Raw genomic sequence first — 16223 nt, forward strand, 5'->3', positions numbered from 1 at the left:
CACCTTCACTGAGCTCTCTGCAGTGCAGAACAGCAGTCTGACTACTACATCCCATAGGTACAAGCACTGTGATAACTCTTGCATAAACTAATATAGCTACATTTCAGAAACACAATTTTCATCAACAGTGAATCAAGTCCAAACCAACAATTTATATCTTATTAAGAAATTTCTGACTATCAATTTTGCTCAATTTTCTCTGTCAGTTACATTTATAACCCTCAGGTTAGAGATTTGAGGATAACTGCATTAAAAACAGGCTGAAAAACCTTTGGTTTTCTGGTGCTAACATTGACAAATGCTCAAGAAATTGCTGCATTCATTTACTTAGTAAAGAATGCCTTTGGAACTGGCTGGGAAAGGTGGTCAAAACTGTCATAAAGATTTTTTTCTCTGGAAATAAGGTTATATATTCACAAATTATGGGACCAACCTATAAAATATTTTGCACATATGCACATACAAAATATCTGTAAAGTGAAATTAAGTTTCCAAAGCATATCAGCTGCATGAGTGCATATCAAGGTTCAAGAATATCAGGTTAAAAGGCACCAAGCTACCTTGATTATATCCAGTATATTAACAAAGAGCTATCATCCCATCTATTTACTACCTCTTCATGCAAAGACCACAAAACACCAATTAAAGAACGAAGTACTACATTTTTCAAACTATGTATTACGCTTCATGAAGACTTGACTCAGCTTGGTCACTGCAAATGGATACGTGAAAGGTGCGCATTTAATAATGAATGCATGACTTCTTGAGCAGGGAATCAGTTATTCACCAGCGTAAAGATATAGGAACCTGTATGGATAAGGTTTTCATGTTTCCAGCTCTTAAAGTGTCGCTAGCACCTGCTTATCAGGTGTTTGAAGCAGTCTTAGATGTACAAATAGAAAGGAGCCCTGAACAAAATGTTTACCCTCCAACTACAGTACATTGAAAGATCTGACAACGGTGTTAGCAGAGGAAAAATCACTCCCTTTAAAGACTGTCTTTATTCCTTTCTGCCTTCTCTTCACGTTCACCTACATTTCTTCTAGACTTGCAAGGAGATGTGTCAACGTATTTGGCCTTCTGATTCCCAGGCACCTAATGGACTGCTTATACAACCTTGTACATCTTTCTTTTCTAGAAGCACAGCTTCTCCTGCTGTGGTCCCTAAATTTGCTATAAGCATCACAATTTTTCTGATGACTTAATCCTTCATCACAGTCAGGTCAGGTTGTAGATTTTTCTGCCTTCATCAGCAAACAAGAATCCCACTGGATATAAGATATATAAAATTCACATTCTCAGGTGAATAGTGGGTGAAAATGTACAGTAGGAGAAATGTACTTCTTCAATAAATCAGAAGAGAAGCAGATTACAATAAGGCCTTATCTAGAAAGACGGGGAATAGGTTCAGTTGTGAGGGGGGAGGATCATAAACTCAATGCTAGTAGTGAGGTTGAGGAGAAGTAGAAAGTTACGTGGACTCTGTGTGATGCCATATTCATATAAGAAGGACAACCTGCACTGAGAACACCCCTGTCAGATAGCCGATAGATTAACCACTTTATTACTGTCAGATTTTTTTGTTTTCCCAAATTCCACTTTGCAAAATGAATTAATTGAGTAATATTCTGATATACTAAACATCATCTTAAATGACTTGACAAAAGTTTCTTTTCTACGTGCTGTATTTTCAAAGCTCATCAAGAAAGAAGTAATAAAACCTTTGAATGTACTCAGGAACGATCTCTTCCAATGCCAGTTTCTGAGGAAAAATGGATGAAAATTACTATCTCATCCATAAAGCCAAGTTCAAATGGATGAATGTGGCTATCTTGATCACAATGCCATGAAGAAAATACCACTGTTACTTTGTTCAAAACCTCTCAAGCATTTATCAAAATATGATCACATGCTGTGAGAGAATACAAGCGTATAAGTCACTGAATAGTATGATGATACCAGCAGCTGGAAAGCCAAACATAAACACGTGCTACCAGGTAGAGCACATCATCATCTTTCCAGAGCCTTGTTGACTATCACACCTGCCTTTGGCCTTCACAACATGACAGAAATACTTTTGCTCTTTTACTTTCTGTATCACTATCATAATAGGAGACTGTATTTCCTTTTTCGTGTTCTGTCCAACCCTGATAAATACTCCTCATGGTAAAGGGGTTACTAATTCAGCCCAGTCACTTGAGGATCCAGTTTAAGTTAGTTTATATTGAGAGACTGCCTTGGTAAACTGCAGATCCCCAAAAAGCATATACATCTTTACAAGTGATTTACTGAAAGCAGCAGCTCGTTTTAATAAAACCATCCCAAAACATAAAATTGATTGAACCAACTGCTGTGCAGGGCATACACAACAGCTGATCAAAATCATTCAAGATTTTTATTCCTAGAATATCTCCAGAGCTTGTAGAGTTTTTCCTACTTATTACTTCAATTCTGATACACAACTCACTTAGGCAAGCATAGAAATTGAGGTTGACTGATATTCTGATATTTTTAACCAAAAATTCAGATAAACTCAAAATAATCACACGTTTGCAAAACAAAAATGAAAGCTAAATATACTTGAAAATTATCAGCAGTTTTCATAATGTAAAGACTATTATCTCTCCAATTATCATTCTTCAAATGATATAGCATGCCTTGATTAATTGTATCCCAAAGAAGTCCCACAACACACCATACAGATTACTCCAAAGGACACAACACTTCTTCCATTTCAGAAAGTTTCAATGGATAGATTTATAATAGTATTTTACATATATATATACACACACACACATACATAAATAAATGTGCTTTAGAAAGACAGGAAAAGAAAACTTTTTCCAAAATGAAAAGATATCATTGCTAACTTTACTTTCCTTGCACAAAATATCACTGATAAGAGTTTATCTATTTTGTTGAGCATAACAAAAAGTTCACCTTTTCAGAGTGTGCTACATGAAGCTTTGCTTGCCTTTTATATAGTAAAGCAATTTAATGGTATTGTGTCACAATGAAGGACAAAGATAAGCCAACTGTTTAGATTCCTCTCCTTTATGTTGTGGCTTTGATCACTAACAATGCTGCATGAACAGCCAACAGAAGGCTGACATTTCATAAAATATGCAGTGATAAAAACTAATACTGTAGCATCTGGGAGCGATATATAAAATGCAGAAATACACCTAATAACTGTGATCTTAAATTACAAGTTACTAAAAGCTAAATAAGAAGCATACCTAAAAGAAAGATTAAGACAGGATTTTTGTGCTTCTGCTCCTAAAAACAAATTTAAAAAAATTAATCCAAGATATGCTATCTATTATTCTTAACAGTTCCTCTGGTTCCCTTGGATCTTAAAAGCAGCCTTGTAGAGGAGTGCTTTTTTGCCGTATCATTACGTATCAGCAACAGCTAAACACATTATAAGCCTTCTTTGTGCTGTATTAATGTTCTAATACTTTGTGAAGTCCCCTTTACTGTCTCTTTTAAAATATCAATCACACAAAATACAAATAAAACCTGGTGACTGACTCTTCACTGTTATGTAAAAGCTGAAGCTCTATGATGACAAAAATAAGTAAAAATCCTTCCAATAAGCTGCATAAATTAAGTAAATCTCAGAGCAGAAATTACATTATTTTAATTTATTTACCTTAAGAACATTAAGAACCTACAAGACAGGCCACATAAAATGGAGGATTACATCCTAGAAAGCAGTGAATCCCTAAAGAACTTACAAGTCATTGTAAATAACCAAATGCTTTTTTTGCTCTTAATATGTTGCTGTAGCTAAGAAGCTAAAAACAATCCCTGGGTGCATTACTGGGAAATATATGGTAGTACTAAGGACCTGAAATTATCTGCACATATGGCATCACTGGAATGCTACAACTGGGCCCGGTATCTTTAATTTAAAAGAAAGTTGAAATTAAAAGGGCCAAAAAAGGCATTACAAGAATTACAATCAGGAAATCCTCTTTTTTATTGTGTGTGTAAGAGAAACAGATACAAGATCGGTAGATTTAGTTTACTTATGACAGATTCGAGATGACGTGATTCAGATCTACAGCTTAGTACAAGTGGAAAAAGTGTAATAGCCAATAACTCTCTAATCAAGCATAGAAAAAGGACAGTAAGACTGAATTACTGAAAAACATTATCAGACAAATTTTATCTAGAAATATAACACCTTAATTATTACATCAGGTTAGCTAGGGACATAATGCATCCCTTTTCCATCTTAAATATCAAAGTAAAGGTGAAGCAATGATTTTGATTTTTTTTTTTGCTTAATGATTAATTCTCTACCTTCATTTATATCAAAGATGGAATGGTTAAACAATCAAAATAATCTCTCCTGCACTGAAAGCAGTTTAATACCAAAGAAACTGCAATACACAATTAAGTTTAAAAGACAATTTTATACACTAGCTCTACTTTCATTTATGATTCCATGGGTCATACTTTCATGAAACCCTCAATATAAAAATTACCTTATCTAACATAACATAAAAATAATTTTAGGAAAGGATGCAAGTTCCAAGAACACATAATTAAGAAACAAAGTAAGAGTGACTTAGGTGGTGCAATAGGTTAAGTAACCACTGGTCATCCACTGGTACATATAACATTAAAATGAAGCTGAAACAATTCAACAAAAATCAAAGTTAAAGTAAACGCTCCAAATAATTTGAATATAATGGTGCAACATCTGCTTTTGGCACCATAAAACGGGTGGGAATTCCTCAGCATAGTTTTGAGATCTAGAAAAATACAAGGTCTAAAGATCTAATCACAGCAAGAAAAACATAATGAATTCAGCTTTTTAGTATTAGGCCCTCATTTAATGACAAGGGAGAAGGAATCACGTATCAAATTACAAAGAATGCAAAGGAAAATCCATATTTGGTGCCTGAAGGACCATGAAGCATATTTTTGGTCTGAAAACATGCACCAAAATTACAGTTTAAGTACGTGGGAGGCAATTGTCCTTGTGGTTATAATTAGTGTCCGAATTTAGAGACTTTGCTGCTTAATGCACACCCACCCGCCTGTTATTCTTACTGTGTCACTTAATGGAGATGAATACTCTTTTCCCACCTCATATTTATATCAAGGCTATTTAATTTCTTTAGGCTGCTATAATAGGTTAAATGGCAGTCTCAGCATCACTCTTCATCTCCCACTGGACAACGAATGGCATTATAAGACTGAGAATAGATGAAGGCATATTTACATTCATAATGTTCTTGACTATAACATTTATGTAAATTATGATTTTATATTTGCAAATACTATAATTTTCAGTTTCAATGAATACTTTACTACTCTTTCATCATTAACTTTCTATGTACATTACAGGAAGACAAAAACTAATGAAAAATAAAGAAATTAAATGATGTGATCAGTGAGATACAGATCTTACAGAAGAGGAAAAAACGCTTTGTTTCTCAATACCCTTATACAGACAGGGGCTGAACTATACCTCACTGCTCATTCGTAGCGTGTAAAACTTACAGAGGTTTTTCAGAAGCTAACAAAACCAAATTTCACATAATGGCTTGTATTTTAATCCCACCAAAATTTAACAACTGTATTGCTCATGAAAATGCAACTTTTTCCCGATCTGTATAAAAAATAATTTTTCTCTTCATTGACGAAACACCATGGAAACACTACGTTAATTACAGAACTGCAGGTAGAGTTTGGGAACATGTTTACAAATGTTACACAAGAATGAAAACCTCCAAAATATCAAATTTCATTAACTAAGCTACTGCTCCACTAAATGGATAGAACGATTTTTAAATATCCCCAGAGCAGAAAATGAAGTTTTCAGTTAAGAAGAACATTAATTTCTCATACCTATCATAACATGTACACACTTAACACACAAAACCTGTGTATTTCTATGCATAGATTGTCATAATTTTTCTGTGACGGTCAGCTAAGTATTTCCTTCAATTTTATAACATGCAAATCTGACTCAAAAAAAATCTGTGCTTCCAGAATGAACAACTGGCAAATCGAATTGGTCCAAATATTCTGACACATTTTTAAATGACAAACTTTTTGTGTGTGTTTTGGTATGAGCTTAGTGTGACATTTTCAGACTGTAAATGCAAACATATGTAATGAAACAGCTCTCAAACTACTGCAGTCTCAGACACATATGTTATTTTTAAAGAGGTGATTCCCTGATACCTCAGAAGCACTATGAGAATGAAGAAATGTCACACCTCTTAAGGAAGTAAAATTGGGCATGGAAGATGAGTTGGATCAGTTCTGTGTATAATGAAATTGCTGGTTATACACGTTGTTTTTCAAGTTACTCAACAGGTAATCATTAGAAGACTCAGGCTGAAATGCATGGACTGTGTATACATTCAAAGAGAAACTCTTTAAAAGAGCAGTGAACTTTCTGGTCTCTCTTACCTTTGTGCCTTGTAATAGAAATGAAATGGACTTCAAGATTATGTCCCAGTTTAGCAAGTGGAGGATATATGGACTCGGACAATGGCCCAAATCATCAGTCTCTTCCATTAAATATCACTTCCCTTTCCATAATTTATCTTTCTGTGTAAAGTAGTTAATTTCCTAAGTTTCTGCTGAAGGCCTGGCAAAATGGAAGTCCGTAAGGGTATCACTGCTACACCAGACCAAATTACGGCTACCAAACAGGAAACCCTTCCTCTCAGCACCCTACAAATACTGTGAAAAGGGAAAATTACTTTGTGGGACTTTTAACAACGAAACCTTAAGGGATTTTGAAAAGACCTTCCCAAAGTCATAGAGTGAGTTTGTATAGGAAAGAGTGAAATCAATCTGATACCACTCCCTAGTATTTGCTGAAGAGAAAATACCAAACCCTTAAACTAACCTCATCATTAATTACAAAACTTAAAATAGTCCCAAGAATCAAGATGCTGGAAACTATTTTAATACTGACAAAGTCTTATGAGCAGCTTTTACCACAATTCTTCAAAGAAGTCTGCATATGAATTCTTCTGTTCCTGCATTTTAATTTTGGCCACTAATGATATATATTTAAGAAAGAAATTACATCAGAAAAGGTAAGAAAACTACACCAGCCAAATTTTCTTTTCAAAGAATCTAGGAGCATAAGGCAGATCCCTGTGCAGAGTAAAAATGTCATGAACGAGGAAATCTACTGAATATCACAACTTTCTTTTTTATATGAAAGAGTTCATCCTTTTCATAATGTGTTTAATACGCTATCTTTTGGAATTAGAGTAAGATATTCTATCAGAATAGAATAATATCTATTCTTGTCTGTTACATATCTTTGCAAAGAACTAAACATGAAAGTAAAAACAAAACCATGATTGTTTCCCCCTAAAATGCTACAAAGCCAGGCAGCTTTCATAACTATAGTTTTCATGCACAAAAATAACCACAATTTCATTCAACATTTACATTTCATTCATGAAAGTGGATTTAGTAAGTGCAATGAATCTAGATATACAATTAGTTACTCACAATTCATCTAGCTGGTCGCTACTGACCTGGAGCAAAGTTTCACACTATAAAATATTCTCAGTTGGAGCAGTAAATCATGATTACACATAACTAAATACTGATTCACAATTTAAACATTTAGCCATTTCCTTTGCTTTTGTCAAAACTTACTTTTTACACAGTGAATGCCTTTTTAAAAGTTTTGAGGCCAAAATCAGACTGAAGGTATTATACAACTTTTCTGTTATAAAAAAACCAAACCAAACCAAACCAAACCTACCCAATCACAAACCACTTGACCTAAACTCCCATTATTTTCAAGTATCTATATTCATACTGAGAAAACTCAGTAACAGTCTGACAACTCAGAAAAGTACTCCTGTATTTCCTTTAAGTTAAATACTTTCCAAAGTCCGAGTCTAAACGATCAAAAAGAAACTAAGTGCAATCTGTCCTTTCAAGAGCAACGTGTAATTAAGGTCTCCCAGCCATTTACTCAGGAAGAAATACTGTTGCTTCTGGATTTTAAATTAATTAAAATCACTTCCCTGTCAGATGATATGAATGTCTCCAAGCAAGAGAGTCTTGATCTACTTTTTGTTGTTGGGAAGAATACATTCACCTAAAAAGGATAGTATTTTCTTCCTTTTCTACCCCCTACTCCCCTCTTGACAAGTGACAGAGAATAACAATTTTTTTCTCTGATCCAGCCTAGATCCTACAATAAAGTATATTTCTGGATTTTAAAATAATCTAGATTAATATGCTAAGACAAATTTTGAACATTTATAACACAGAGAAATTCTTGCAACTAACCTACAGCTCCCTTGCAAAAGATGAGAAATTTGGCAAGTTCAAAGATGCAAGCACAAAGATTCTGATTGTGCTTTTCTATGTCCTTAAGGCATGTATGCTCCTCAACAATAATGATAAAACAACATTCAACCATTTTTTTTAAAATCTAGTTAAACCACTCGTGCCAGAATCAATTCTTATTAAACTAATGCTTATGAGAAAAGATCTTACAGGATCAGATACATAATATCGAGAAAACTACTGCAAAAGTTGGTGGCAAGATTTTAACTCTCCTTTAAAAAGTATATATCTGCAGAAACATTATGTTCTCAAAGAAAGTGTTTAATATGAAATCATGTACTGTACATCACTCAATACAACCTTGAACAAAACCACATTAAGTTGCTCGGAAAGTTCTGAGTATTATGTCATTTCCACCTTAATTTATCCAAATACAACCGACCACTGATAACACAGAATAACTTCTGACCATTGTGGCTTCTATTACCCTGAAGAAATGTATAAATTTCTATATTTAATATATGTGTTCATTGAATGAATAGCACTCAGCAACGTGTGGAATGTCTAAAATTAGTAGGCAGTTGGTCATCACTGTCACTTTAATTTGGCTTTATTCATCTGCTTTCCATCTAATTACAAATGCTGGCCAGTCACAACAACTGAGAAATGCTGCTGCTTGCATTGCAGATCAGTCCCTAATACTGGACTCCAACTGCACATGGCTGGCATCTGCACTGGTACCTGTCAGTATTATTTAGTATATGCTTAGACATTTAAATCCATAAAACCTAAAAGAAAAAACAACTAAAATTCTGTGAACTTCCTTTAAAATTTGTCCTAGAAGCAAAGCAGTCTAAGTCCCACAGAATTTCTTGAGGAGGAGGAAACAGAAACAAAAAGAAACCAAGGATAGCCATGAAATAGCATCCCTTCCCTTCAAGTTAAGTTACAGACAATATTTTTTTTTGTCCTTAACATTTTAATGAACATTATCACACCTCCAAACACATCAGAGACTACTGTCTTTGATTGTCACATTTATGGTAAGAGGATCACTTCAAATACACCACAACATCATTACAATCTTGTTTCCAAGTACACACCACTGGCAACCTGACTGTTTCTCCCCTCCATGGTTTTTTTCATGCAGATACACTTAAAGCTGCCACTTTTAATCCTTTAAGCACAACTTTAACAAATGCTTTTTAACAAATTCTCATTATCATTTATCTAAGGCAGCAGTCATCTCTTACTGAAAACAAAAGAAAACAAACCCAGAAACTAAAGTCTTTTCACCAGGTTCAAGTGATACAACTTGTTACCACTGCAATGCTTCTGAAAAAGTTTGAAAGTGAACAAAATGCAGAGGAAACATAATATAATGAAACTGTGTAAGAGACATACATAATAGTAAGCAGGTAACCACAAAGGCAAGAAGTTGCTGTCCTCAAGTAGAATCACAGGTTTGGGTTGGAAAGGACCTTTAAAGACCATCCAGTTCAACCTCCTGTCATGGACAGAGTCGGGGATATCTTCCACTAGACTAGGTTGCTCAAAGTCCCATCCCAACTACTCTTGAACACTTCCAGGGATGGGACATCTGCAATTTCTCTGAGCAACCTGTTTCTGTGTCTCGACACCCTCATAGTAAAGAATTTCATCCTTAGATTTCATCTAAATATACCGTCTTTTACTTGTAAACCAAAGGCCTAAATCCCTTCAGGCCCTGCTAAAAAGTTTTCCTCCAGCTTTGTTATAAACCCACTTAAAGTACTGAAAGGCAGCGGGAAACTCTTCCTTAGCACTGGGATTTCCAACTAGCAAGGCTGGTTTCTTGGATAAAATGAAAATGAACTATAAACCAGGCACCAAGTACAATGAAAAAGCTCTGCCAGACCTGGCTGGGCTCTATCCAAGTCCAGCTCAAGCTTCAGAGCCACGTTGCCCAAAAGGAGGCTCAGGAGGCAAATGGGGCAACTTGCCAGTGGCAGGGGCACAGGAGATGCAGTGCACAAAGAGCACTGACAGAGGCAAACTGAACTAACAACAATGTGAAACAGCACCAATTTTGCCAAGTGAGGACCAGCTACATAAAGTAGATAAATCTAACATGGTACAAAGAGGAAAAAAAGGGATGTTTGATGAAAATAGCCTAACAGCACATGGTACTGCTAGTCCTCACTAGGAGAATCGGACAGCTACTTAAAAAAAAGCCATAGTAATTACTAGTCTCAAGTTGATATTATGTACCCTCACGGGGAACTGATATAACTTGATTTTAGTGCTTTGCAAAGTAACTCTTTATCCTGGACCTGTTCTTCCATCCTTTGAAGATGCATGCCCTGCAAGTTTTGCTACATCTGAGAAAAAAAGTCCTTATCTTTCACTATAGCTGATCGCTGCAATACAGCCATAAATTTAACACAGGAGCATGGACCACCAACACTGTAGGAACAGAAACACTGCAATGAAGGTTGGTTGGGTTTTTTAAATACATAAATGTTGTGCTCATACAGATGTGTGATGACCTCTATGAGCTGCATAACAGTGTAACAAATGGGTAATTCACTTGCTCCACAAACCACAGATTACTGTAGTATTTAAGAAAACATGCCATCTGTAATATAGTTGCAAATCACTAGTGCTTTTTAGACCTGATATAGAAGTTTACTTAAAGAAGTAACTGACAAATTATAAAATACACCTATTCTAGAGCCTGCAAGAAAATACATAAACTCACTTAAAGATTTCTTCCTCTTCTTCAAATTATAAACACTTTCTGCAGTATTTAATAACCTGAGATATTCCATTTGGAAAAAAAAAACCCAGTTCATTTTTCTTGATGCTTCATAACCCAGTTTATAAAACAAAGACTTTAGAACCAGGCTGCAAGCCAACAATTATCAACTATTATCCAGGATTTAATTACTCCCTAAGTCAAAGGAACTATGTTTAAAGCTATATACTACTTCAGTATCCTAATAAATCACTTCAATAGTGAAACTTGTTTGACCAGTTTCATTATTATGTCAACATAAAAATATCTGAAACACAATAAATCAAGAAGCATTAAGTGAAACCATCTCGGAGAACACTGGAAAAATTTGAAGCAGACGTAACTACAGGAAAATAAGTAACTGGCATTTACAAATATTTTGTTTTCAGAGAAATTATCTGTCTTAAATGCAGGTTTAACAAATTAGTAATAAAAGGAAAGTACACTAAATGAATATTATCACTTTCCCATCAAAGAATTCTTAACATGATTTAATTCCAAGTCTACAAAATCTACAGTATACCAGTCCTGAAACAACTGTGTGAAGCTTACTATGAAGCAAGCACACAGATTTATAATTTTAATCAAATTATACATGTTTGAAATACTAGGGTTCCTCAAAAACATCAATTGCATGTTCTTTTCTGAATTAGTAATATGCACTGCTTTCTTTAATAAAATTTCTATGTTCTTGTTTTCCTAAGAAGAGCTGTAAAACTGCCATGGACAGAAGAAATTCACAATTTGGCAAATGGGTGATGGGGGAGGAAAAAAATGCACTTTGGCACTCTGTTTTAGTCATGAAGACAGAGCAGACAATTTCTTTTCTTTTTTCTTCCCTTCTCATTTTCCCTCATCAGCCAACAAGAAGCACCAGATCTACTGACTATATGCATACTACCTTACTGCATGGCTAAGAAAATCAAGTGATGAAATGGAAGGTAAGAGCAGCAGGCATAGCTTCAAGTTTGCATCTCATGTATCAAGCCTTGCCTATAGTCTCTCCTACCACTGAACAAGCATAATACCTCCTTTTCCAAAGGAAAGATATCTGGCAGGTTACATGGAAACCCCTGCTGCCTGAAGCCAGCCTTCTTCACTAGTCTGAATGCTACCTCCAACACTTGGAGTGATAGAGGAAGGAAGCATCACACTACTGAATTTGGCTCACTTTGAAGTCACTATGAGGTAGAAGCCAAGTTTGTCAAAAGCCTTAATACTTAAAGATCTCCCAGGCTTGTTCACGAGAGTATAAGGCTTGTCTTATATTAAACGTACATTGAGCTAACCAGAATATTCAAAAGCTACTAAGGCAATTTTCAACAATTTTAACTAGTTTTTGAAAGACATAGATTTTCTAGTAATAGGAAAGAAAACTATTTTTAATTAGTTTTCCTAAGCAGGAAAAAAAACAAACAAGGACATTCCTAAAATTATGAAAAGCAGTAAAATCAGTTCATTATAATTACTTACTATAGCATTATCATGTCATTTTTTAATTTCCCAAAGCTGGATGCAATGAAAAATCATCTTGATATAACCTATAACAAGCAGTCTAAACACTTGAAAATGGTAAAATGATATAATTACACATGCACATACAAAAAGACTAAGCCACCAAAAGCCCAAGTCTTTACTTCTCAACCCTTTTTGACACTTCCAAAATTCAGGCACACATCCAGAAGAACTTTCTGCCCCACGTCTGGTCAGTACAGAAATTGAGGTTAACCTTTAATTTTTAATGTCACCTGCAGCCAGTGACTGCTTTTTCTAATGCAAGTGACAGATAAACAGCAAAACACTCCCAAGATGATACACAAAGCACCACATACCATAAGTGCATTTTTATTTTTATACCAACTCAATTTCTCAAATGGATAACCAATGTTCCTACTAATTTACATTAAGAATTGAGTGAGGCATGAAAATTGTTCTGATGCATAGGCTCTATTTCTTTAATGTACTGCATAGTGTTCTGTATTTTATTGCAACACTGGAAAAACCTAACTACACTTAAAAGGTACAGAAACTACACATACAAAAACACAAGCACATATACGTCTTAAAAAATCACTTCACAAAGAGTTTTAAATTATCCAGAGAGTAGGAAGGAAAAATAACTAATTAAAGTCACTGATGGAAGTCAGTAAAAGCAAAAAAATTGTTCCCATTAAAATGAGTTTTCTGACCTTTAATTACTTGAACTAGTATTTTTTTGTAGACCAATACTAGTACTTTAAATCTACATTGCTAGGATTTCAACTTTATAATTCCTTCATACAATTCAATACTATCACCGTAACATTTGCAAGGTAATTCCAAACTAAACAGAGGGAATATGGCAAATTGAGGTAATATAGTCTAGCTATTTAAGGCCAAATTGGCAAGTCTTTAACAGTAAACACTGTATCATTACTAAACACTGCCATGTTGTTAATGTAAGGAGAGGTTTAAATTAGAGAGTGAATTGCCCCTTCAGGTCGGGACTTGGGGCATATTATGGGAGAAAGTAAAGAAAAGCTCCCACTGACACTGTCTATGTTTCACCAGTTCTGTGGGAAGCAGACTGCAATACAGTTATCCGTCACTTTTAAAACCAAATACTGCAGACAATGTTTTCACTTGTCTTTTAAAATTTAGCGTAGTGAACTGGGGAGAAAAGAACCTCTGTTTGCAAAGGAAGATTTCTTTTAATACAGAAAGGGTATCAAAAATAGTTTTTCGACAACTGCAGGAGACACATCACAAACATCATTTTTATATATGTTAAATGTGTAACTACGACATTAATGAAAATGAGGCAAACTCAATTTGCTTTTTAAAAAAAAAATATAAAAAAATTACCTCACACAGTGGTGGGTGCTCAAATACAAAGGAGACAGTTGTCTTTAGAAGGATATTCTCCGCACATTCAACAGTTAAGCAGTGCTGGGATGTGGCCCAGCCACCAGGAGCAATGAGAAAGCTGGAGCAGCAGTTCCAGTACCAGACTTCTGGAATTGACCTTCAGATGGAGAATAAAGACACTTGATGAAAAAATGCTCAAAGTATTTTTAATTTTTTGTTTGATCTAACAGGATTCAAGTAGCCTAAGCCACTGGCTTCTGGACATTTCAACAGGACAAAACCAAAAGTGACTGAAACTAGGTTTATTTTTTAAGTCAAATAAGTATTTCACACAGTCATGTATCAGAAGAGATAGAAACAACATGTAAAATAAATCCCTGTGGTTCAATTTATTTATTTCTACAATGACAATAATGGTAGAGAGACAACTCTTAACAACTTTAGCATTATGAAGACTTCAGTATTCAATCTGAAATTTTTATCAACATGCAATTCTTGGCTACTTCTCAGCATTATTTTCTCCTCCTGTGAGTGAACTTCTTAACACCATGTATCTTAAAAATTTCGGTAATTTGACATTGTTAGATCTATTTTCTATAAAGTTGTTAATTCATTATTAATAAGACTCCAAAAAATTGTATAGAGTTCAACAGCACACTACAAACAAACTAAAAATGTTGAAAGCTATGGTTTTAAGAGAAATTTAACAAATGAAATTCCAGCAACTGAACAGCCATCTATCTTTTAGTAACTCTCTTTTAACTGTTCAAAAATGCACTTTTTAAATCATGAAAAAAATATTTTTAAAACAACCTCTCTTCAAAACATATTTATGTAGAATTTTTCAACTACTTCGAGATAATTAAACATAACAATGGATATACTGATATTTTAAAATAATTTTTCCTATTACAAATATACAAAGCTAATAGTGTTGAATTGGAAACACCATCTTCTCTTTTTGAAAAGCTGGTACTTTACTGTTTCTACAGTGTTTCCATCACAAAATATAAGAACACAACCATCTAGACATATATTTTTTTTAAAAAAAAAGTCCTAAATAACACTGATTTTGCAAGTAAATACCCAAATAGCTCCTGAAATCTGACCACTGTTGTCAGATTAGAGTGTAATATGACACTGCAATATTACGGTGCTGTAATATATAGAAATATACCATGAAAAACATACTCACTTTGAAGAAATAAATTTAGGGATCTCTTTTTTTAGAAATTAAATTAAATACAATTGTCTTCTCTTGAGTATATTAAACAGTTCCAACCAAATAGTGGGCTTGTTTGGTTTTTTTGTAATTTGGATTAGCATCCTAGTTGCAACATACTAGCACATAAATGTATTTTTATTCTAGAGCATACTTTGAGTTATTAAGCCTGGCATTAAATTTTGTAACAAGATGTAATATATCTAATTCAAGAGGGCTTACAGTATTCCTGTATTACTTATTAATATGTTAAGTGAATGTTTGGACAATTGATTTCAACTAAGTTTTGTGAGTAAAACATGTGACAAAATACAATTTTCAAATTACATAGTCCATTTGTCATAACTACCATTCTTTCTAGTTTTTATGGGTGTTAACGAATTAAGCAAAAAAAGCCACACTGACTAAATAAAGAACATTAGCCATTTCAGAATTTAAAAGAAACTATTAGCACAGTTTATATAAAGCCATTAACAAAGAATCCTTGCTGTTCTGCTTTCCTTTTTTTGCTTTTTATACCCTCCTTCCTGTATTTGCCCCTGAAGTCTGTATGTGTATATTTGCAGAGGACTCACTACAGTGAGACCACAGCCTTGTACTGAAGCAATAATGAATAGCAATTGTATTGCTCAAGTATCATGACAAGCCAATAGTCACCAATCAGTGATTGCTTTGCTTAAGAAAACCAATATATTTAACATACGAATCCTGTAAATTCTTATGAAACAACAGAAACAGTCCCAGCCAATGGCTTAAATAACGTTTATGTAGCAAAAAAAATAGAAAATATTTCTGTAAGTTTTGAAAACAGAGGTGATGACAATGTATTTCATATCAGTCCAGCAGAATGATTTTTGTGTGATTCTTACAATTGTGATAGTTGTTTCCAACAGGTTAGACTGTAGAACAGTCTCTATGCCTGCACTGATGTTTTCTGAGTTACAAATGAGTCAAATAGAGTATGGAGGATGGGAAAAGCATGATCTCCGTTTGAGCCTTTGGACTAGCTGAAATCAAAAGACAGAGTTACTGTGAATATGAAGAAAATTATATCAGAAAAAGAAAAAAAATGAAGATATG

At 34.3% G+C, this 16223-nt stretch overlaps 1 protein-coding gene across 4 annotated transcripts in view; it reads right to left on the reverse strand.

The window, feature by feature from the left end:
• Nucleotides 1–16223, reverse strand: part of TBC1D5 (TBC1 domain family member 5) — a 290939-nt gene that overhangs the window by 235003 nt on the left and 39713 nt on the right. For 3 of the 4 annotated variants that reach the window (XM_017835481.1, XM_017835484.1, XM_017835482.1), the window contains exon 2: nucleotides 13924–14078. The exons of the other annotated variant lie outside the window; for it this stretch is intronic. The gene's annotated coding sequence lies outside the window, so the exon portion shown is untranslated. The remainder of the gene's footprint in view (nucleotides 1–13923; nucleotides 14079–16223) is intronic. 4 annotated transcript variants of the gene reach the window in all.

Source organism: Lepidothrix coronata, unplaced genomic scaffold (genome assembly GCF_001604755.1).
Source record: "Lepidothrix coronata isolate B3197 unplaced genomic scaffold, Lepidothrix_coronata-1.0 Scaffold258, whole genome shotgun sequence".
In the NCBI taxonomy this organism is placed as follows: Eukaryota; Metazoa; Chordata; class Aves; order Passeriformes; family Pipridae; genus Lepidothrix; species Lepidothrix coronata.